At 38.3% G+C, this 22,610-nt stretch overlaps 1 protein-coding gene across 1 annotated transcript in view; it reads left to right on the top strand.

Moving 5' to 3' along the window:
- Nucleotides 1-3,842: 3,842 nt before the first annotated feature.
- Nucleotides 3,843-22,610, top strand: part of LOC107705827 (carbonic anhydrase-related protein 10-like) — a 48,955-nt gene continuing 30,187 nt past the window's right edge. The window contains exon 1 of the mRNA XM_016509304.1: nt 3,843-3,879. The gene's annotated coding sequence lies outside the window, so the exon portion shown is untranslated. The remainder of the gene's footprint in view (nt 3,880-22,610) is intronic.

Here is a 22,610-nt window from a genome sequence, read left to right as displayed (position 1 = left end):
TCAGTGGCAGATCCTTTAAATATGAAAACGTACTTACGTGAGTCAGAACTGCTGGCATTTTAGTCTAACGTTACTCTCCCTGGATCAGTAAACAGTCCTCCATAAAATGTGCTGCACACATCTGAATATTTGGGTTGAACTGTTCTGGAACAGTGTTGTAAATACAACTTAACCACTGATTTCTAGTCGTGTCCTCTTTTGGAAGGCCAAACAAAGTAGTTTCGCTTTCACAACGACTCCACACAGCGACTCCACAACATGGTAGCGGCGGCAACAGCGAGAATAAAAGTTACGCCGCCTTTCTTTGCGTGAACATTTGGGCGGTGTTATGCAAATCTTCCCACATCGTGACGTAGACATGTGGAGGCGTGTTAGAACGAGCCGTTTTAGGTAGGTGTGGTTGACTCTTAACTTTTATAAAGAATATCTCTTTGGATTTGAGACTTTAGTCTTTGCAACTTTACAGATCTTCTTTATGCACCAAGAGCTTGTAACACTCCAAAGAAAAAGGAAAAATTTAAATTGCATCATATGACCCCTTTAAGCAGAAACTATGAACATATTAAAACAATGATTACATGATGTGATCATAGTGATCAAACACATAAGATGCAATCAATGCAGCCCGATTCACAAACAAATGACTCTAATGCACATACAGTGCAACCACTGTAGACTAATTCCCTCACAAGTGATGTTGATGAGTTGGTTCTTTATAGTGAATCAAGCACATACCATGCAAACAGTGTAGTCATTTCTACCAAACGAATGATTCTGAGACAGTTCTTTTTTGTGAATCCAACAATTGTGCTGCAACATCTAAGAGACATCTGAGATGTCAGTAGACACTGTTTTTGTCAGTAGCATTTGATAAAGAATAATAATAATGAATGAATGAATAAATGAAAAATCAGTATTCTTTAAGAAATAGTTAAGGCCAAAAATTATCCTTTTGCAAGAAGTGTTTTAAAAATGTAAAGTATTATTAATGTTATTGAAATTATTATTTTCCCCCTAAATATTTATTTATTTAAACTAAAAGAATTATTAATCGTTAAGGGGAACCTGGTTTTTTTTTTTTATTATTCCATATACACTGTAAACAAATTTCCACCTATTTTTACTTTAGTTGCTGCCTTAAAATTTTTAGTATACTCAATTTGGTTGTACAAGTCATTTCGACTTACATTCAAATGACATTAAACTGATTTTAAAAATTATTTCCTAAAAGTTGAAATTGCTCAACTTATTTATTATTAAGCTACTACTAAATATTGTAGAAACTTACTTTTCTGTAAAGTTGCTTTGCAACGATTTGTATCGTAAAAAGCGCTATACAAATAAACTTGGATTGAATTGAATTATGTTGATGAGTTCAAGTAATGCAAAAACATAAGTTGCCATGACTGATCATATCATTTTTACAGTGTAGAGAAATTATCATAGTAGATGCTAGAGGCTTCCCATGAGGTGCTGGTGAAAAAGCAGTGACGCTATTTCCTATCGACAGCTTCATGTCAAATTCATGTCAAATTCTCCAACCAGCCACCCCCTCACTAAGCCCTCCCCTCAACGGCCCCATTCAACCTTCCCTTCTCTTTTGCAGCCTTCCTGTCTGCCCTCATCACAATAGGTGACTGCCACACGAGAGACAGTTGCCAGAAACACTTTGCCACACCTTCCCCTTGTTGTTCTCCCGTCTCACTCCACAGAAACACATGAGCTTCGATAAGAAGCCAAGTCCTTGTGGGAACAGCCAGCTTCTCCAGATGGCAGTGAGGGAAGGGAGGAACGGGAAAAAACAGAAACACCTTGTATTTGCTCACAGGGCGAGAAAAGATCTGGATTTGATCAGTTGACACCGAATGAAATGACAATTTCGGGGGCTAGGCTGCTATTATTTCACATATCAGAGCATTTAAATAGGACCTGCCTGTTCAGTCTGTGTGCTTTTCTGAGGAATTTTGTCCCTGCTTTTTGTTATTCCTGCCAGCTTGATCAAGGTCGTCTTTCTTTTAAGTTATTAGTCTGCATGCTCCCTCTGCTGGCTGCTCAGGGGAAAATAAAGGAAGAAAGATGGGGGGCTCAGTCAGCAAATGTATGTGTGAGGGGCCTGGGGGCAAACAAGCTGTGTCTGACTGGTAAGGAGAGACCTGAAAATGAGGCACTAATGATAGGTGAATCAGCATTTCCAACGGGTTTATGGTGGATTCTCAGTCAGACTCTAATAGAGTCATTAAAATGAGGGGTCAAGTGCTCCCTGTGCTGACTGTTAGTATCAGATAGATTTACTGACTCTCAGAGACACTTTATATAGGGGACGGTGCATGCCACTAAGCATTGTTTTCCTTTCCCGTTGTGTCCTGTGAAGTAAACCTAATTTATTTTATCGAGAGGCTAAGTTAGCACTTAGTTTATTCTTCAATAAATTCATCCACTGCTTAACTCTGGCTGTCTCTCGCTGCCTCTGATAGTCTGTCATCGCAGGCCTGCTCTGAGCAGACATGAGCATCTGGGTGTCTTTTTGAAGTTCCCAGGTGTGAGCTCACATGCAGCTGCACTTCCTCCCCTGGTGGTATCTGCGAAAACGGAGGAGGATGATGAGTTGAAAGTCCTTCACACTCTCGTCAAGTTGTTTTTACAGCGCTACTTTTGCTATAATTCTTTCTCCCCACTCTACCGTGGCATCCCTCGCACCGAGCTACCTTAAAAAGCAGACAGATGGACTAAACAGCAGGTAGATAAATGCTGATAGCGCCTTGACGAGCCCTCAGACAAAACAAGGGGTCTTGTGAAAGAGAGCGCTTAAATGAGGCAAAGCAGCTGCTTCCTAGTGGCTGCGAGAATTGTTTTGTTTCATCCTTTCTGCGGCCTCCACCTCCATTCTGTAATTTGCCAGTCAGCCCCAGTTTAATAGCATTTAAGAACTGCTAATATGGCAACGTTTTGCACTTGAGTGATGTTAACATCCCCAAACTTTGTCTGTTGCAAAAAAGAATGGGCCATTGAATAGCAAAGTAGCATTTTATTCAAATGAAACTCTTTTAAATTAATTAAAAAATCTGCAGTTCTGTGGTGCAAGTAATTAAAGATAGATTAATGATCAAGCTAATGCAGTCGTCTGCCCAGTTCAGCACCTTGGAGAGCGCCACCTTCTCAGCTCAAATGTAGGGCAGTGATTTTCAGCACCATGGACAGCGGTCATCAGATCTTGCTGGAAAGCCAATATAGTCGGTGTTCTGTACTAACTGACACGCTCAGACGAACTGCTCCTCCGTGTACCCGACTCTCACCTCTCGGGTAGTTTGTCTGCTCCTCTCGCAGTTCCTTGGCAGAAGTCCTTTGCCTCTCAGTTCTCTAGGCTAAGAGTGATTGAAGAAACCTCCCAGTGCTATTAGACCACCATGCTCAATTGCCCCATAAGTCTCCACCCTGACCACTGACTCAGTGTAGCATTAGATTATGTGATACATCACCAAAAAAAAGAAAAGAAAGAAAGTCTACTTTTCCTTTTAGTTTCACCCAGCATGCTCTGGAATGTTCTTGAACTTGTCCTTGACAAAGGGCCCTTATCTCTTTACAGTAGTAACTGTCATACACTTGGGAAAGAACAAGCTGTAGACTGTCTTTCTTCTGAAGGAAACTGAGCAAGTAAGCAGCAAGTCTTTTGTTTTGGATTTTGCCTCTGGCCCTCTAGGGGCGACGAGACGCCCTGGACAGGCTAAACACAAGGTGTGTTGTGATTCAGGAACGGTACTTGCTGGGGTCAGCTCATGGCCAGGGATTACGCTGGAGGAACGTGCATAGCTTTCCAACCTTCTCAGCAGGCCATGGAACAACATTAAACTGGATTAGGAGCGTCACTCACCCTCTAGTCAGGTCGGAATTTTTACGTTGTCTAGCCAACCTCGCTATTCTTATTCTGTTGTCATGAGAACATTTTCTATGCATACAGAGACCAAACCCTATATGTGTTAATTAATATTACTCAAATAGTACATATTTGTGTAGTTATTTATAGAATTGGATGCATGTATTTATAATTTAATGTGTGCTGCGATTTATGTTTATCTGTGCGGTCTGTTAAAATCCTTACTGAGAAGTTATAGCATCAGTGTGAGTCTGTCCCAGATCTTGTTCCCATTCCATTGCTCTCGCTTTCTCACCTTGACTTCCTGCCTTCTATTTCATGTATCCATAAAATGAGGCCAAATAATAAAAAATAATCATCACTTTTACAGCCATAAACATGCAGACAGATGTCTTAGGCTGTTGTGTCACGACTCCCGCTGTATTGTCAAGTGAAATAATGGTTTTGCTTTTTCAAAGCATGTCTCAAGACCAGTGCGTCCCGTTCTTTTCTTTTACACTCAGTTTCACTTTTTTTAATGCAACAATGTGTCTTATTTAAAGGCCCCATAAGAAACTTGTCTGAAAACCTAACCTAATTATACAGGGCTTAGAGCCTAATGGATTTTAAAACTATATAGCTTTGCACATCCCTAGTACTGGTCCTAAATCCAGCCTCTGCTGACGGCTGCCGTAAATTCCTCTATGATGCTTTTACAAGCTTCAAACGTCTCTGTGTCTGAAAACATCTCTGTGTCTGATGGAACAGCCCTTGTCTGGCAACACATCCACAAGTGAGCAAAATCATCATGTACAACACATTATGTGACACTTGGCAGATGCTACACTCCTGTTAGAGGTGAGTTACGGAAGCAAGCGTTTGCCAAATTCAAGGATATTCCTCTCATTGCTCAGGTAAAGGTTTGTTGCCGGCTATATGCATAGCCCTTTCAGATGTAATCACTTTAATTAGATAAATATGGCTAATGAAGCAGGCCATTGGCTGGCAGTAGGCTAATGTTTCAGCATTTGTTTTCTGTGGAGCGATACATTTTTTTTCCCCCAGGTAAACTGACAAGCGCACCGTAATACAGGGCTAGTTCATGTTATCGGAAATCTGACTGGCTGTCAATTTCCCGCCTAATTTATCCCATCTGTTATTCATATGCAGCTGCAGGGGGACGGTGAGGAAGAATGGACAAACAAAATCAATCTGCAGACCCTATCTGCTACACATTTTCACAGATATGATGACAGCAAATAGTGTCATCACATTTCACGGTGTGCAAATCCAGGGAGGGTCTGTTTGGCTGACATGTCAGTACAAAAACGACACATCTGTGATGGTGTAATGAAATCTATTATGTTCGACTGTGAAATGTAAACCCCTTGAACAGATCAGATTAACATTGAAAAGTTTTGACATGAGGTCAATCAGGAGTGCCGTTTTCTGTGCACATTTGGTACACAACCATGTTTTAGATCATTATTTTCAAAAGTGGCCTTAAGTATTAATTAAGTTGATGGTTTTCTGTGACCCTCTCTATTCCTCTCAGTATTGTCCTATTTTTTGCCTCTTGGGTGGGATTTGTCCTAAATTCTTCACACAACGTTTGGTCTAAAATGTATTCGTACTTTGATTTGACCATATTTATTTGCTACACATGGATCGGCGCGGCTTTTTCCTCTGAACAACTCATTTCAAAGTTACTCGGGCCTTCATTAGTCCCTCAATGTCCTTATCATGTGTCTTCATACACTACAGCAAATGCTGCCCTTGAGAACCTTCACAAGATCCACTTCAGGCTATTTTTCTCCTTTTCTCTGTTCAGGCGACAGTAAGAACTCCTTTTTTCTCTGTGCAACCACAGCAAAAGAAGATCCCACCAGGGAATTACAAGCAGAATTCAAATCTAAAGCAGGAGGAGGGGGGACGGAGGGTAAAAATCTCAGTACTTAAACATAATTTTAACATAATCATTTATCAGATCCTAGGAAGGAGTTTCTCAGATGTTACAGCATTTTTGTTTCGTTTCCGAATGATGTCGCAGCTTAGAAAGATCCAGAGGATATGTGTCGAACAGAAGGTGCCCTTTGCCCCAATATGTTGTTGTTAAAGCATTCAGCCCGCAGCCACATACTAACTCACTCCCCCTGGGGGTTTACCATCTTTGTTCACATCCTGAATGGAGCTCATAATAAATACATTTAAAGGACCGCGCATACTTTACCATTTGCATAGACATCAAAATGACAGATTAATGTCAAATCCACCTGCAAATGTCAGCAAAAGTTCAGCAAAATAGCAAAAGATGTGATGAAAGCCAACGTCTCGGCTACTTCACAGCCGTCTACGCTTGGCATGATCACTGCTCATTCGGTTTCCTCCATTTTTGAACTTTAAGGCAAGCAAAGATGTAAAATGAATCCAAACAGGTGTTGGAAATCCCAACATTTCACAGACAATTATTTTGTCAATGGCTTACTTAGTGATCCTCCTTTGTGGGCCCTTTCAAAATGGAGAGAATTTCATTTCACAGCCATCAAAAAGAACAGTGGCTTTATTCCCAGTTGACACTGTTACTTGTTTTTTTTTTTTTGCTGCATGATTTCTCGCCTTAGAATTGTTTGTGTGTTGTTAAGAGTCGCTGTGTTTGTTGTTCATGTTACAGCGCTTTGGGAATGACCCTAAATGTGGAGGGAGAGGCAAAGAGGCCTGTATAATCGCTGTGTCAGAATGTTTCATAAACAGCTTAGTTGCGAGAGGATGCTTTTAAATATAGATGCAACATAATGAAGAAAGAAAGGAAAAATATAACGCTGGGTGAAACGATATTGTGTGAGAATAGGATCCGGCGTACTGCATATATTGGATTGGGTTTATATAGCATTTTAACTTTTTTCGACCTCCACAGCAGCCTCTCCCACAAGTGGTTTTCTTTGGAAAGTTTGGCACTATATTTTTTTTCATGGCGGAGTAGTAAATATGTAAATACTTTTAACACTTTCTCAAGTTTTTGGAGTGTTAAAATTGACTGTGTCTAAATTTTGAAACACATAAACTGCATCAGTTATATACTTAAAGTGATATGAGAAGTAGGTCACTGACATTTTTCCACAGAATCACACAAGCTCTTTTTTTTGACCTTGCAAAGATTGAGCGAATGCCAAATGCATGTCACAAACTACAGTTCAGTGTCAAGTGAACTCGGTGTGCTCAGTGTTTTATAATGTTTTCTTCCTTAAAGGAATAGTTCACGCAAAAATGAAAATTTGTTGAAAATGTACTCACCCTCAGGACATCCTAGATGTAGATGAGTTTGTTTATTCATGGGAACAGATTTGGATAACTTTAGCATTACATCACTTGCTCACCTCTGGATCCTCTGCAGTGAATGGGTGCCGTCAGAATGAGAGTCCAAACAGCTGATAAAAACATCACAATAATCCACAAGTAATCCAAAAGCCTCCAGTTAATCAATTAACATCTTATGAAGTGAAAAGCTATGTTTATAATGAAAAGAAAATCATCATTAAAACATTTTAACTCTCTAGCCATGATATTGTTCTCTTGTAAAAAAAAAAGTAGTCTCTTCTGAATCAGGAGAGAAATATGAGTAACACTTTATTTTGTTGGTCCCTTTTGAGCATTCTGTTGACAGTAAGTAACGTTGCACCTACATGTCAGCTAACTCTCATTAGAGTATTAGTAGACTGTCTGCTTAATATCGGCTAACTCTTTATTGTGATGGTGTCCCAACAAGACATTCTACTGACTATAAGTAACTTTGCTAGTAAGTCAACTTATTCTAACCCTACCAGACTACTAATAGTCTACTAACAATCTAATGAGAGTTGGTAGATATGTAGGTGCAACATTACTCATAGTCAACAGAATGTGTTAAAGGGACCATCAAAATAATGTGAAACCGAAATAGATCAAACACAGTTTTTCCAGCAAAGACAGTCCAAAACAATTTGGATGTGAGAGGACAACAGGAGATGGACTTTTTAAGCCTCGGATTATGGCCAGACAGTTAATGATTGATTTGTTTCTTAAAAACAAGCATCTTTTAACTAGAGAAGACATTATTTGTTCGACTGGATTACTTGTACATTCTGATGTTTTTATCAGCTGTTTTGGACTCTCTTTGGATTCTGACGGCACCCATTCACTGCAGAGAATCCATTGGTGAACAAGTGATGAAATGCTGAGTTTCTCCAAATCTGTTGAAGATGATGAAGAAACAAACTCCAGAATTTCAAAATTTTGAATTATGAAAAAAATTGAATAGCTTTTATGGAATTATATCTGTACAAACTACTATTGCTATTAGGGATGTAACGATTCGCTCAACTCACGATTCGATTCGATTCACGATTTTGATTTCACGATTCGATTCGATTCACGATTTTTGTATTATTTTATTTGCACTGTAGAGCCCTGCATCTAAACTTTTCTAAAGACAGCAAGTTCCCTTCAGACATGGATTCATAAACTACCCCTAAATGAATCGCGATTTGTTTAGCATCTCAACCGATTTGAATCGTCACATATTTGAATCGATTTTCAACCGGCTCGTGGTTAATGGTTACATCCCTAATTGCTATTTGTTTTTAATACATAGTTTTACATTTGTTATTTATTTTGTAAACTGCATTAGATTTAACAGTAAATTAATAATATAAGCATATATATTTTCACGAAAAATTTCATTTTTTGTTGTTGAGCCAGCAAAAATGTTGGCCAAAAATCTGCCACTATTATTCTGACCAGGCCAGCAGAAAAAAAGTATTTATTGTTGAGCCCTGAGCCCTACTTGATTTGAAGATTCTCTTTTAATCAGTTCATCCTATCCTCAGAAGGCCTGCTGGTGTATTTCAGCTCTGCATGTGCCTGCCAACACCTCCAAATGTGGTCACACAGATCTGAATTAAGTGTCTCCGTTCTCTTTTAACATTGCACACACCATTGCCAGTGTCACGGTGTGTCATTAAGTTTCTTGTGTGATTTTTGCAATAGCTTCTGCTGGCTCTGATTCCTCGTCCCTTTCCAGAGTGCCCTTCAGTTCAATCAACAATGCAGCATGCCTGGCAACATCATTACCGACTGAGACTGAACAAGGAATCAAAAACAACCATTGCACTCTCCTGCTCCCTTCACAGAACACAGAACATACAATTAACCAATCTGTAAACCGCTATCAGGAAATTCTGCCTGTTATATCGTGATGTTTAATTGCGACAATTTAGCAAATTCATTACATTCTGAAGTCAATTTGTTGTTATAGTAACAAAGAAATGTGGAATGATATGAACACTAGTCATTCATTTCATAGTAAAGAGAGGAAAGGAGCATAATAATTATATCAGTCCTGAAACTAGAGCAGATTAAATATTACATTTTTGTCTATTAATTGACAATCTGCTTGGCCCTGAATGACATATCCTCAAATATCCATATTTCAGGGTTTATTGAAGGCTTTTTAATATAACAGAATTAAACATGTCTGGATAAGTAGAGGAATAGAGGCCTTAAAATCGCCAGATAGCTAATTAGACGACTACGGCTTTAAGCAGGGTTGCTCTATGCCAATTCACACGTCTCCTACACAAGACTGCAGAGGATTGTGGTGTGCCATGGTGGACTGCTCAGTCCCATCTCATGAATATGCTAATTAGTTCGGAGGCCACTCCTCTGAGTTCCCATACCCCACTTTACATTTAACTTTCACAGCCTGTCAATGTCATCCACACTGACTAGTTTGACCTGTGCTGACGAAATGTCAAAACCCAAACGTGTGGGATCTCCTGGCTATGAGTTTAGAGCTGTGGCAAATCTCTCTGTGTGTTTTATTAGCACAGGGATTCAATATGGCTTTTCTGTGGATTTACAGTGCATGTGATGGGAAGTGTCACACTGCAAACTGTTTGTGATGCCATGATATTCTGGCTTATCTCCTCTTTAGTTGTATAGAAACAAATTCCATTACTGATTATGCCACCTTGCATTCAGGTTGTATTTTCTTTTCTTTTTTTCTTGGTAAATGTGTTGCAGCTTTGTGTGGTGGGGAGGAGTTTATTGAAGCAAAAGTCGTAGTTAATGGTTTGTTAATAGCGATAATTGGACCTTAAAGGGGTCCTATTATGCTCTTTTACAAAGTCTTGATTTTGTTTTGGGGGTGTACTAGAACAGGATCTCATACTAGGTTGTTCGAAAAACACATTATTTTTCACATATTTTACATTATTACAACACCTTTGTACTCCTTTTGAAGTGGACTTTGAGCTTTGTAACTTTGCAGATGTTTTTTATGCTCAAACAGCAACATTACAGATTAACTAAAGTTGAAAAAGTGAAAAAGCATAATAGGACCCCTTTAAAATAAAATGTGACCAAAAACTTTTGAACAGTACTGTGCATTTCATAGTGACAATGGCCAATTAAGAACATATTTGCTGTTTTCTAATTCTTCTGTAGCCACATAATAACTTTATTGAAGGAAAATGCTGAAATTGAAGTCATTATTCACTAATAAACTGTTCATTCAAAAATGCTACAACTGGATCTTTGAGTCAGTGAGTTGAACTCCTCTTCTAATTGTTTATTCCTATTTGTGGAATGGACCAACCAGTTCACAAATGAATCAAAAGTTGTTTTTTTTTCATTATTAATCTACCTCGTGGTCAACTCAATGACTCGATTGTTGTTGTTGTTTTTTCTCCAAGCTCTCTTGACATGGTCATTGTGAACTAGTATAATAAATAGCTGCATGAAGATTCTTCAAAATGTATTATTTTGTGTTCCCCTAAAAATGTTTGGAATAACACGACTTAATGACAAGAATTAGCATTTTATGCTTCATTTTTCAGTGCAAATAGCCATATCAGATCCCTTTATGTAAAATTAGTTTACATTTATTTATTTTCTGATGCACACAGAATACTCTCATGCCAAAACATCTTCCAATTCCTCTCCACTCTGTCTTTTCCTTTCTCATTCTGCTCTCACCAGACCGCTTGGTAAGACAACCCTGTTTGCTGAAATGATAGACCTCCAGGACCTCAATTCTGAATTAAGCTTTTTTTATAGATGATGTTTTCATTTCCTGTTCATTCCTCCACACTTCCATGTGGTAAAACTCCAGGGTGAACCCGACAATAATCGAAGATGTGCTGTAATGTAATGTGTTTTTGGAGTCAACACAATGATGATCACTCCTCCTGTCCAGCTGGGAAGGAAAGTCCCAGTGGCATCTCTACTTCATCGAAAATCAATCACAAGGGCACAGGGGCCAAGCATACTGATGAGGGTCGAACACCCCTCGTAAACTGTAGTCCAGGTAATGCACAGACATTACGGCATTACAGGGATGTTATGGAACCTCAGTATGGCTGATCGCTGAGTATTTTCCTCCTTAGAGAGACTTTGTTCATAAAATTCTTATTTTTGCCTCTAATGTTATGCCTTACTTTATGAGAGGAGAATTATGTTGAAGCACGCAACGATTCAAGGTGAAGAAAAAAAGACTTCACTCTGAATAAATGTGCAGGTAACATTAATGTTTTTTCACTTCACGTCGCTGACAACATCACAACCGTTCTCTCTCTCTGTGTGTGTGTGTGTGTGTGTGTGTTTAATACTGTTAATTCATGAGCTATCGTGTGCCTTCCAACCTGACTCACAGGGCCAGTTACTTAACTCACATCTGGAAATTGGAAAATGAATTATAAAGCTGAAAACTGAATGTTTCATGCCTTCAAACAGTTCCCCGTAAAAAACAGAAATGAAAGATTTACATTGGCACCTTAAAATTAATTTGGCTGGCATGCCATCACACCGAATTAGCATACTGTAGTTTGTTTTGTGGAAATATCCCCAATTCTTTACTGTTCGGTGCAATATCAAAATGCATTTGTAATGCTTAATCATTAATGCACCCAGAAATGTGCCCATGTTTCTGACAGCACAGAAATAGCTTTTCTTCTCCTTTGAGAATCTTCTGTAGGAAAATAACCAAGAATAAAATGATTTTCTGTCTCCTCATTGAGATGCTCATGTACTGTAAAGCACATTTAGACGAGAAAAATATTTCAGTTACTATTTTATTTTTATTTTTGTTGTTGTGGCAAGGTAAGAAATGATAGTATAGTAATGTTCTCTTTTCAAGCATTGCTCAAAGAAATGGCTGGGCTCCTGGTTACCAAGCGTTTCAGACTTGATCCTATGAAACTGTGATCATGACTAAAAATATTCACAGCTCAGAGCACAATGTGCGAGTAAGTTATCAAGCTTTAATATCACATGCACTCAGTGTTGGGCAAGCTACTTGGAAAATGTAGTGAGCTAAGCTAACAGTTACTCTTCGTTAAATAAAGCTTCACTAAACTAAAGCTACAGCCCTGGGAAATGTAGCAAGCTAAGCTACAGCAACATGGCAAAAGTAGTTTACTACATCTAAGCTATTTTTTTTTTATTCAATTTTATTGAATTTAAATTAAAATTCAATTTTTAAAAATTTAAAATTTTTATATTGAACCAACATCATAAGTCAATGCTCTCTCAGTGATCAATAAAACTGTCAGTCAAGCAGATTGTCAGGCAGTTGTTTATTCAACAACTGTTCCAAACCAATATGGCAACAAAAATCAGTATCATGCACAGGGCCGGATTTGCCTCGTATTGTGACATAGGCTAAATACATTTTTGCTGTCAGCCGGAAACCTCCTATTGGTAGTTGGTATTGTGGCTTTATTGTATACAGATACATTTATATAAATGGTAACACTTCACAATAAGGTTCGTTAGTTAACATTAGTTTACTAGTGTAGTTAACATGAACTAAGAATGAACAATACTTCTGCAGCATTTATTAATGTTAATTTCAACATTTACTAATGCATTATTAAAATCAAAAGTTGTGTTTGTTAACATTAGTTAATGCACTGTGAACTAACATGAACTACCAATGAATGACTGTATTTTCATTAACTAACATTAACAAAGATGAATAAATACTGTAATAAATGTATCATTGTATGCTCATGTTAGTTAATACATTAGCTAACATTAATTAAATCGTATTGTATAGTGTTACCATATAGATGTATAGGCCTACAAATAACTTACGTTTATTTGCATTGTTGCATGTGGCATTATATTATTAACATTTCACCAAAATCAAGTTCAAATACGAAGCTTTTGACCAGCGAATGTTTTTCTTGACATTAACGCCACATCAAAGGCAGTACGGGCATTGCATTTACATTTTCTTGAACTTGCAGGTTATAAAGTTTTCTGTCCCTATGTGGGTGCTCAGTTTTTTTTCTGTTATTTGGCAAAAGTATCTTATTATAAAAGTTTCAGCACTTCGCACAAGCTATTTGACTGTGACTTGACACAAATTTTAAGACACCCTTCTCCGCTCCTCAAATACAAAAAAATATTAGCCTTTATAAATATAGTGTTTCTTGAGTAAAGAAAACGATGTACTCATTCAATCAACAGTTCTTTTATTTACCTTCAGACTGCAAACAAGCTGAGATGCTCCAAACTGCACGCCGCACTTCATTCACGAGAGAGGCGGGAGGAATATTGAGGTTTGACTGACAGTTTGAGGAGCCAATTGAGTTACGAGGTGTAGTGGCGGTGGCGTCACTTTTACTGGTCCAGGATCAGTGATCCTTAGCAGTTATATTTCTGATTTGAGCTTGAGCTTCAGAATGCTTTGGATAATGTAGCTTTTGTTGACGCTACCGCGCTACTTGATCAAAAAAAGAACTTCACTACTGAAAAGCTATTTGATTAAGAAAACAGCAACGCTACCACCGCGCTACTGAGAAATGTAGTTAAGCTAGTAGCATCACTACTTGTAGCGATGCTACTGCCCATCACTGAGTGTGGAGTCAGGCTAATTATTGGCAGTGACTCTCGTTTCAGTTTTTACGACAGTTCCAACTGTGAAGTCTCTGATGATGTTCTCCAGTCTCATTTTCTACTGCTGAACAGAATAACTGTTAATTCTTCAGTTCCAGTGGTTAGGTCTTAGTGCACTTCAGGGGGTGGCAGACTGCTAGCATAAATGCTCATCTATTCACCAGAATTACTGTTGTCATCTTGATCTCGTATTAGCACTGAAAATTCAAGAGTACAATTGGAACATGAAAAAGATTAATGATTATACTGACGATGCTTTGCTTTGAATGCGTTCTGACATGTCGCCTGAATTACATACTCTACACATCATATCTTTTCATACTCGTACTTCATACTTGTATAATTGTATTTATTTATTGTACTTCTTTAGATAGATTCATTTAGAGAATTATGTGCATTGTGTAAAAGTAAAATAAATTAATAAATAAAACAAATTATCAAAAAATAGGTACAAGAAGATTGAAATATGGATCAAATTTGTTCAATTGTCTAAATAATCCTTAGACTACAACATCAGTTCCTTAGACGAATACTGTATTATTATTAACAATAACAAATAGTAGTAGTATTACTATTGCTGTTATTGATGCAAAGTTGTTTTATGATTTGAATGGTCAGTTTTTTCAGTTTTTATCTAATTGTTCTCTTGCTGAAGAGATGTAATTTATACAATTGAGAAATGATTCAAAAATACCTAAATAAATCACATTATCTGTGAAAACCATTGTTAGAAACTGTTCTTTAAAGACCCACCAAATGTTGACTGATATATAACAACTGTTAATTAAGTAAAGAAATAGTGAATATCAAATGAATCTTCAGAGAGGTAGTGTTGATTTTCTGCTTGTAAGACAATCAGCCTACATCCTTTTTTGACCATATTGCAGACAAACATCCCTCCTCCGACAAAAGGTCTCAGGAGAATTTGGTCTCTATAATAGGGGTTTAAGCAGTGTCAGACACAGAGGCGCAGTATATGCGGTTTGTGACAGCTCTGAGTCTCTGGAGAAGGCCATGTGAAAGGCGCTATGGCTGTGTGCATCTGGGAAAGATGGGGGGCTGACAGAAACAGCTTGCTTGTGCTCATGAAACCTCCACAACTGGGAGCCAAAGCTGCCTATACATTTAATATGGCTTTTTGCCAGCATTCCAATCTGCCACCAAAGTATCACCGCCACTCAGATGTTCAGTACGGTGTGTTCAGAGACATATGTACAGTTTGATATTGCAGGCTGATCACATACATGTTATTGATTGCCGTCTGCCGTCACATAAGGTCTATAAGCAGCTACTGTAGGATGTGTTACTGTAGCGCTTGCCTTCGTTCGACAAAGTGGAAAAGGAGGTGAGGTGCAAAGAAGGCTATTCCTTGACATTCCCAACCTCTTTTAAAAACCCTGCTCTCCCACAGAGCCCGACTCCCTGTCGTTATGCCGAGGAGCGAGTTCAGTCAGGCATTTCAAAGGTTCGGTCTACCCTTGGCTTTTGAGATTGAATAAACTATAGTTTATCCATCTAAAACAGCAGGTCACTATCTCCCAGGAGCGCGACACATAGTGCTAGAAGAGAAGCACAGTTAATCTTTCACCTTCTCTGGAAAAGAATGGTGGCCCATAACCCGATGTACCTACATGATAGTGTGGTCCGTCCCCCTTTGCGCTATATGCCGTCCACGAGTGTGAGGTTGGAAGAAACATTGCCAAGCAGCATCATGTCAAAGAAAGGAGGAGAAGATTTCCCAGAGGGCAGCTTGGATGACATCCCATGACCCACTTCTCCCTTTTTTTTCTTTAGGTAACAAAAGTGTGAAGTACGCAAGTAATTCTCAGGGTCCTGAACTCATCACCCTGCTCCAGTGTGCAGTTTAATGATTTCTTTCACAATTGTCGGCTGTGGCTGAACATCTTAACTTGTTTAGTGCCGTTATGGTCGATACATATGGCAGGGGATTGGTGTACGGATGGGGGCTGTGGGCGGATTGATTCTTGACTAATTCACAAGACTGTTTTATCAGTTCAAACACCCTTAACCCCATGTGCACTCCCACCCAAAGGACTGCATTGATGTTTTATTTCACAAAGAATGAAACTAGAGCAAAGAATGAAACTAGAGCTCAAAGTGTATTCTGTAGGCAGTGGAAGGTATGACAAGAAGGTTTTTGCTAGAATAGGCCAATTTAGAGTGTTATTACAGTGCTTGTGAGGAGAGTTTCATATTGATATTCCTCTTCTATTACAGTGCTTGCAAGACAGTGCTGTATTGATATTCCTCAAACATTATGATTTGAGATTTGTTCTGAAGTATTCATTTTCTACAATTAATTTGGCTCTGTTCAAGCTTTGTTTTGTAGATCATTTCAGTCTTGGGTGTTATGTCTTACTAGAATATCAATATGCTCTTATAATGATGGACTGTGTCACAATAATGCACTTGCATGAATTACAGCATAGCACCTCCCCAGTGCGTCTCACAAAATAATTCACAGAAAGCATACATAACAGCTGTGCTGTTATCTAGTTGTAATTTTCGTGAGCTTTATACTTTTTGAAGAAATGTAAGTTTGAAAATCACCCATTCAGCTGTCACTGTATTTGCGTACCCTTATAAAAAAGTACACTTTAGCATATTTTTAAAAAGAGTAGCCTACTTATTATGAGAAATAATATACTTTAAAAGAATGTACTGACTGAATGTGAATGTTTTCGTACACTGAATTAAAATTAAATGAAAATGTAGATTTATGTTAAATTCTAGAGTGTTTTTGACCCACTTAAGTACATCTTTACATGTAATTTCATAATTACTTCTACTGTCTTTGAAATATAGTTAAAATGCACAGTACTGCTTTATAGTAAAGTAATATATACTTAATTTCCATTGGAACTGATGTCATGTATTTAAATATTAGTTTATATATTTTGAATGACAAATGATAGCTAAAATAATAAAACTATACTTTCAAGATTGAACTTCAATGCAAGTGCACATTCAATGCAATTAAGTATGCTTATTTTTTACAATGGTACTGAAATTCATTTGGTTTTTCTATTATTATATTGAAATAAGACTAAAACTAAAGTCATCTTCACTGTGACATGGCACCTTTTGTGCAGGTGATTCTGGTTACGAGACACTTGAAAACCAATGTTTGTTATTGATGATGTCCCAACTGGCGACTGCAGGCAACATACACAATTTGATTCGAGTGATGTGCTGGAAATGAAAAATATTAGTGTATAATGACATAATGGTCTTTTCATCACACAAAGTTACTGTTTGGCTTCAGAGAACTTGAAATAGCATATGATTCATATTAGGGGTGGAACGGTTTGCGGACAAAATCGAACCGTACGGTTCTCCACACACGGTTCGACACGCGCTAGGATAGCGGTTCAACTTAAATCTGACAACGCATCTGTAATATGGTTTGCTATAAATAACACGTAAAACAAACAGGGTTCGGCTAATGTATGTTTCTGTTGATGGATGCGCGTTCTGGCTTCCCAGTACATTACAACAACAGCAATGGAAAAAAAATAAAAATTTGGGACAAACCATTCACTCTTGTTCAATGCGAATGCCGTATGCTGGAATATAATTTATTACGTCATCACCTGGGTGCTGATAGCGCGCGCACAGGTGAGACCTGAACAGCACACGTTGATATCTGTGTTTAAGCTAAACTCGTTTAAGCTTTGCCAGTTTAAACATTTAAGAGCCAGAGGACGCAAGCTCGCGCGCACAGTGAGTAGATTTGTGCGTGCGCTCATCCGAAGCCTCCTGTTTATTTTATTTGTATCTTTACTTTATTGTATTTATTTGTGCTATTGCTTGTCGTTAGATAGATTATATTTATTTTCTTTATTTTTATTTGACAGTATAGTTTTTCCCTAAACATAGCACATACCGAACCGTACCGAAACCGTGACTCTAAAACCGTGATACAAGCCAAACGTGAGTAAGTTGAACCGTTCCACCCCTAATTCATATGGACATTTTTGTCCTTTTTTGGTGCCCATGGTCACTATAAACTGTCATTGTGTGGAGAAAAAGCAAGATTCTTTAAGTAAAACATTTGTGTATTGCTTAGGAAATTACTTAGCTGTTGGCTAAAAAAAACCTGTCATCAAAGAGCTCTTATGTGTTCTCTGCAGTTGCTTTACGGCTGCGCCAGCACTTTGCAGGATCATTGATCAAGATGAGATTCATTGTCAGTGTGAGCCATGTAACATTCATCAGTCCAAAGCCCAAATTCCAATTCATATGTCACATGAACATCTATTGACCCAGATTACCCCTGAGCACCACACCAACATGATTACACCCATAATTCCCTATTATTGATCATCCATCGATCTCAGGTAATGCTACCATTAGCCTCTTTCAATTAGACATTTAGCGATTAATTTCAATAATGAAAGCAGCAGACAGTGCATTGATGTAAAGCATATTGACTGTTCTTGCTCTCTCAGGACAGTGAATCTCAGTGTCCTCCCATTATATTACATTTATTCATTCCAGCTTCTGCTTTATATTATTCACATCACCTGGGTTTGGAAAATTACAAGTGCTGCACATTCTACCCATTAAAAGACGCTTTATCTCCGAGAGATAATGTAGAGGCTTGTGAGTCACACACTCGCAACAAAGAGAGAGACCCCGAGTTCACTCTCTTATCACGCAGGTGCTCCTCACCCAGCCAGCAGCATGGCACTCTGAGTAAAAGAACCGTCTCTAAAGCCCAAACGAAGAATCAGATAATGACTCGCAAGCAGTTGTGGTATGTGTTGTTTGCTTCATTATTCATTAGGCCTGAACTCGTGAACCTTTTTGAGTTTATTAAAAGTGATCAACCTAGCTGGAAGTTATCTAATATTGATATTGTTTCATAAAGAAGAACGCTACATATAAAACTCCATCAAATCAGAATAGCAGTTTTGTGGTTTTAGTAAGTTTATTAGTTTTGGGGCCATCTCTTCTTTATATGATTAGTGATATCAAGTAGCAAATCACGTTCAGGGCTATGATGTAAAGTATTTTCACTATTTTCTAACTATTTTCAACTAAGATATTGGCTTTGAAAAAGGGAAAACCCTTTGGATAGATCACCGACTTCCTGTTTTAATAGGAAATACATCAACACGGGGAAGTAAGGCATGACTGCTGGATTGTTTTGAGTTACCTGCCTTTTTTACTTAAAAATGAATATTTATGCACATTTTAATTACCCTCACTGTCAGTCATCCCATTAGATGTATCATCTGGCAGATTAAAGATGTAGTTTGATTGTTTTTGCTAGCTTGGAAAATATAGGAAATGTTGTGGCTCAAAGAGCAGTGGGTTTTGTTGTGTTCCTCTGTAGAATTCCCTCCAGATCCGCTACTCTCTCCCACTCAAAACAGCCCCCGATACATAGTGCTGCCTCAAAAAAGACCCTCGGGCCAAGAATGGCAGTTCCTTGAAGAATGAACTCATCTGAACAGCAAGGCAAATAAATAAATCAAATGTTAAAAAATGCAGACTAAGTTTACAAGGAGCTGCAGAAACTGTCTTCGCTGTTTCTAATTTCATAGCATGTTACAGTGACAAATGTGTTTTATGCAGAATACAAATCTTGTGATTTTCTGAATTTTTTGACAGTTGTTGGGATTTTTTTTAATTTAATCTGTTCCAAACATCTGTTCTTTGTGATTCAGAGTGCAGTGAGAGTTTTGACAGAGTCTTGTCTGAGAGAGAAACATGGCTGTGAAAAACACACTTTAAATCTAACCACACCTGTCCTCCCCTCAAACTGTATTTTTGGGCAATGGCAGCTGTTCAATCTCTATATGAAAGCGCAGTCAGCGATTGTGCCACTTAGCATTGGTTATTTACCCACTGACGTCCCCTGAAGTGTTACCTGTACGTTGTTTATTCATGCGATGACAGCAAACTCACAAGGGAAAGCTGAGCACCGGTTTACCAGAACAGCAAAAGCTTCAGGCTACATCCTTATCCCATCCCTTGCTCCCCTCCCAGCCGCACACAATAACTTATAACTGTAAACGTCCTGGTGAAAATGTGTTCCTGCCATCCTGGCTCACCATGATATTTGGCAAGACATCGGTTTTATAGCTCACCTCTGCTCCTGCATCTTAATGAGGCGCCTTCACTGTCGACGACCGGGCCAAGATTCTTGTGTCGACTCGTCCGAAGTGCTCCTCTACTCTTTAATTGAATCTTCCGCCCTTCTCCTCCCCCTCTGGCTCTCTTCGGCTGCCAGCGAGCCAAGGGTGTGTTTAAGTGTTAATTTGTCAACGGCGGTGGGGGGGTGTCCGGTTGGCTGTGTTGGCATTGGTGCGACGGGCACACAGCGGGAACAGATGGAGTTCAGATGTGGCTTCTTAATCGTGTGCATAAATACTGCCATTGTCGCTGTCTGAGAACAACTCTTGATGTTGCATTTGCCTAATGTGGATTTTGGGTACTCATTTACACTAGCTTTTGCATTAATATTTTTAAAAAGTTTAGCTAATTTATTGATGTTTTTTTTTTATTGCTGAACAAATCTTTCATATTTTAAAAAAGTTATTTATATCTACCATTATCTATCTTTAATTAGTATTTATTTTTTCTCAAATCAAAGAACTATATGTATCTAATACAGATTTTGAATAGAAAAGAAGGGTTGTTAAAAAAAAAAAAGCTGTATGTTTTTATGTGTGTAAGGATAAAGGCATTTTAATTCTTGGGTAACCTCATTTTGTAACTAATTCTGCAGAAAAAGTAGATTTGTCAGCAAGTCATTGTTCAAATAGTTCCATAGGAATTCATTGTTTGTATTCAAAAAGTAGTTTGTTGTGAAAGGGCCTACTGAACTTTATTACTTTGCTATTTAATTGTTTATTCCAATTATTCATATGAATAAATTTGAATAATGTGAATAAATATTATTAAAACTACATTTATTCAATAAATGTATTGCTGCATTTTATATTTTTTAGATTAAGGGGGGTTTAGGGACACCGCTTCACATCTGGCCAAAGAACACCCCTTACCATGGTAAAATGACTAATGTAGGCCTCTTGGGTCTTTTACTTTATTAGAGCATCACCATATTCCCTCTCAACTCCAGTCTGTTCTGCCTCTGAGGCTCAGATGGTCAAAATTCCATAAAAAAAACTCTTTGAAGTAAGAGATGATTCTCATATAGGGTTCCACAAAAAATTACCAGACCCTGAGACAGTTCACATACTGTAACACCTCCATCTACCTCCCTAGATAACAGTACTCAAGCCTGCAGTGATTTTTTCCCAGTGTAGTTTTTAGTTATTGCATTGTTTTCCTTGTAACTGCCCTTTTGGGGTTGTAACGCCAACTTCGAAGGCTTTCATTTCTCTAATTGTGTTTAATATGGATGTCTTGATCTAGTTTTCCATTATAATCAAAACAGATTTGGCATCTAAGAGCTTAAGATTTCATCCTCAGGGAGATTCCTTGTGATATGCCGCAATATATGGATGCCTAATTGCAACGCCCGCCTCTGCATCACGCATCCTCCCCATGAACAGAAGTTAACACAATAATACATAATAAATGTACTCCAGGTACATGTATACACAGTGCACAAATGTGCTGTTTATGTGCATGTTCCATATTTTTCCTCCCTGCTGTTTGTATTTCAATGGCGAATCATACCGGCATGATAATAGTCAGGAAACCGAACCTTGAATCTGGGACACCTGGCTTTGAGTCATTTAATGAGTCAGCAGCTTCAGATCAGCCACTAGACCTTCAGAGCCCTTATTTGTCTCCGTTTCCCTCTCTCCTCTTCCTCCTCTGAAGGGTCTCGTTATTAAACTCTTTGAACCAACTCTGGAACAAAAGAAGCAGTCATTGCAGAGGCAAAAACAGTAGTAGGGAAATTTGTGTGTGCGCTTTTACTCATTTTAATAAATGTGGAATAGCGAACAAAAGCAGCCTACTGGAACACAATTCCTACAGCCAGTATAGACTTGTAACTGTAGGTTCAAAAGGACAGCTTGATTGCCATCTGCCATTCATGTGTAGCTTGTAGTCTGAAAAGCTGAACTATCAATTGCTTACTGTGTGTGTGTGTGTGTGTGTGTGTGTGTGTGTTTTCCAGGTATCACACACACTGTGGCACTATGGAAGAACCTGTTTACTTTATTACAGGATGAAGATCAGGACATCAGGGACAGAGCAGCTGACTTCACCTGCTACATACCGGACCATTTACACAACACAGGTACACCAAACACATGCACACTATATATATATATCTGTCAATTGTGCCTCCTCTCAGTTGTTTTACTTGATATACATACATTTTGTGTGTTTGTTTGTACAAATATGTTACTCAACGTATAACTAAATGTTCCATTTTAGTTTTGGGTAGGGCTGCACGATAAATCGCAATGATATCGCAATCGATATTAGGCTAAATAAGTCATGCGCATCTTGTCAGTGAAACACGGTTTTGTGATCAGTAGTAAATCTGAAGGCCAGAGGGCGCTCTCGCGCGGAAACTCCAAATACGCCCCGCAGAAGACACCCAGGAAATGCCTATAGCAGTTGCTGAATAAACAGAAGATTTAACTGCTTTCATTGATTCAACGTGACTAATAAACACATGACTACGACAGTATATGGTTTATCTGAGTTCTTCGTATTATAATTTTCCTTATAATAAAGTATATAATAATGCAATGCCTTAATCACTGCTTAGAATACTATGAAATATGCTGCATGCCTTATTCTGTGTAAGAAGCCACATCATCTCACAGAAGGATTTATTTCAAACACTCGACTGACGTTATGAAGT

The sequence above is a fragment of the Sinocyclocheilus rhinocerous genome, unplaced genomic scaffold (genome assembly GCF_001515625.1).
Source record: "Sinocyclocheilus rhinocerous isolate Xijiao unplaced genomic scaffold, SAMN03320098_v1.1 scaffold2699, whole genome shotgun sequence".
Taxonomy (NCBI): domain Eukaryota; kingdom Metazoa; phylum Chordata; class Actinopteri; order Cypriniformes; family Cyprinidae; genus Sinocyclocheilus; species Sinocyclocheilus rhinocerous.
Note: the sequence above shows the minus strand (reverse complement) of the source record. Positions and strands in the feature narration are given on the sequence as shown.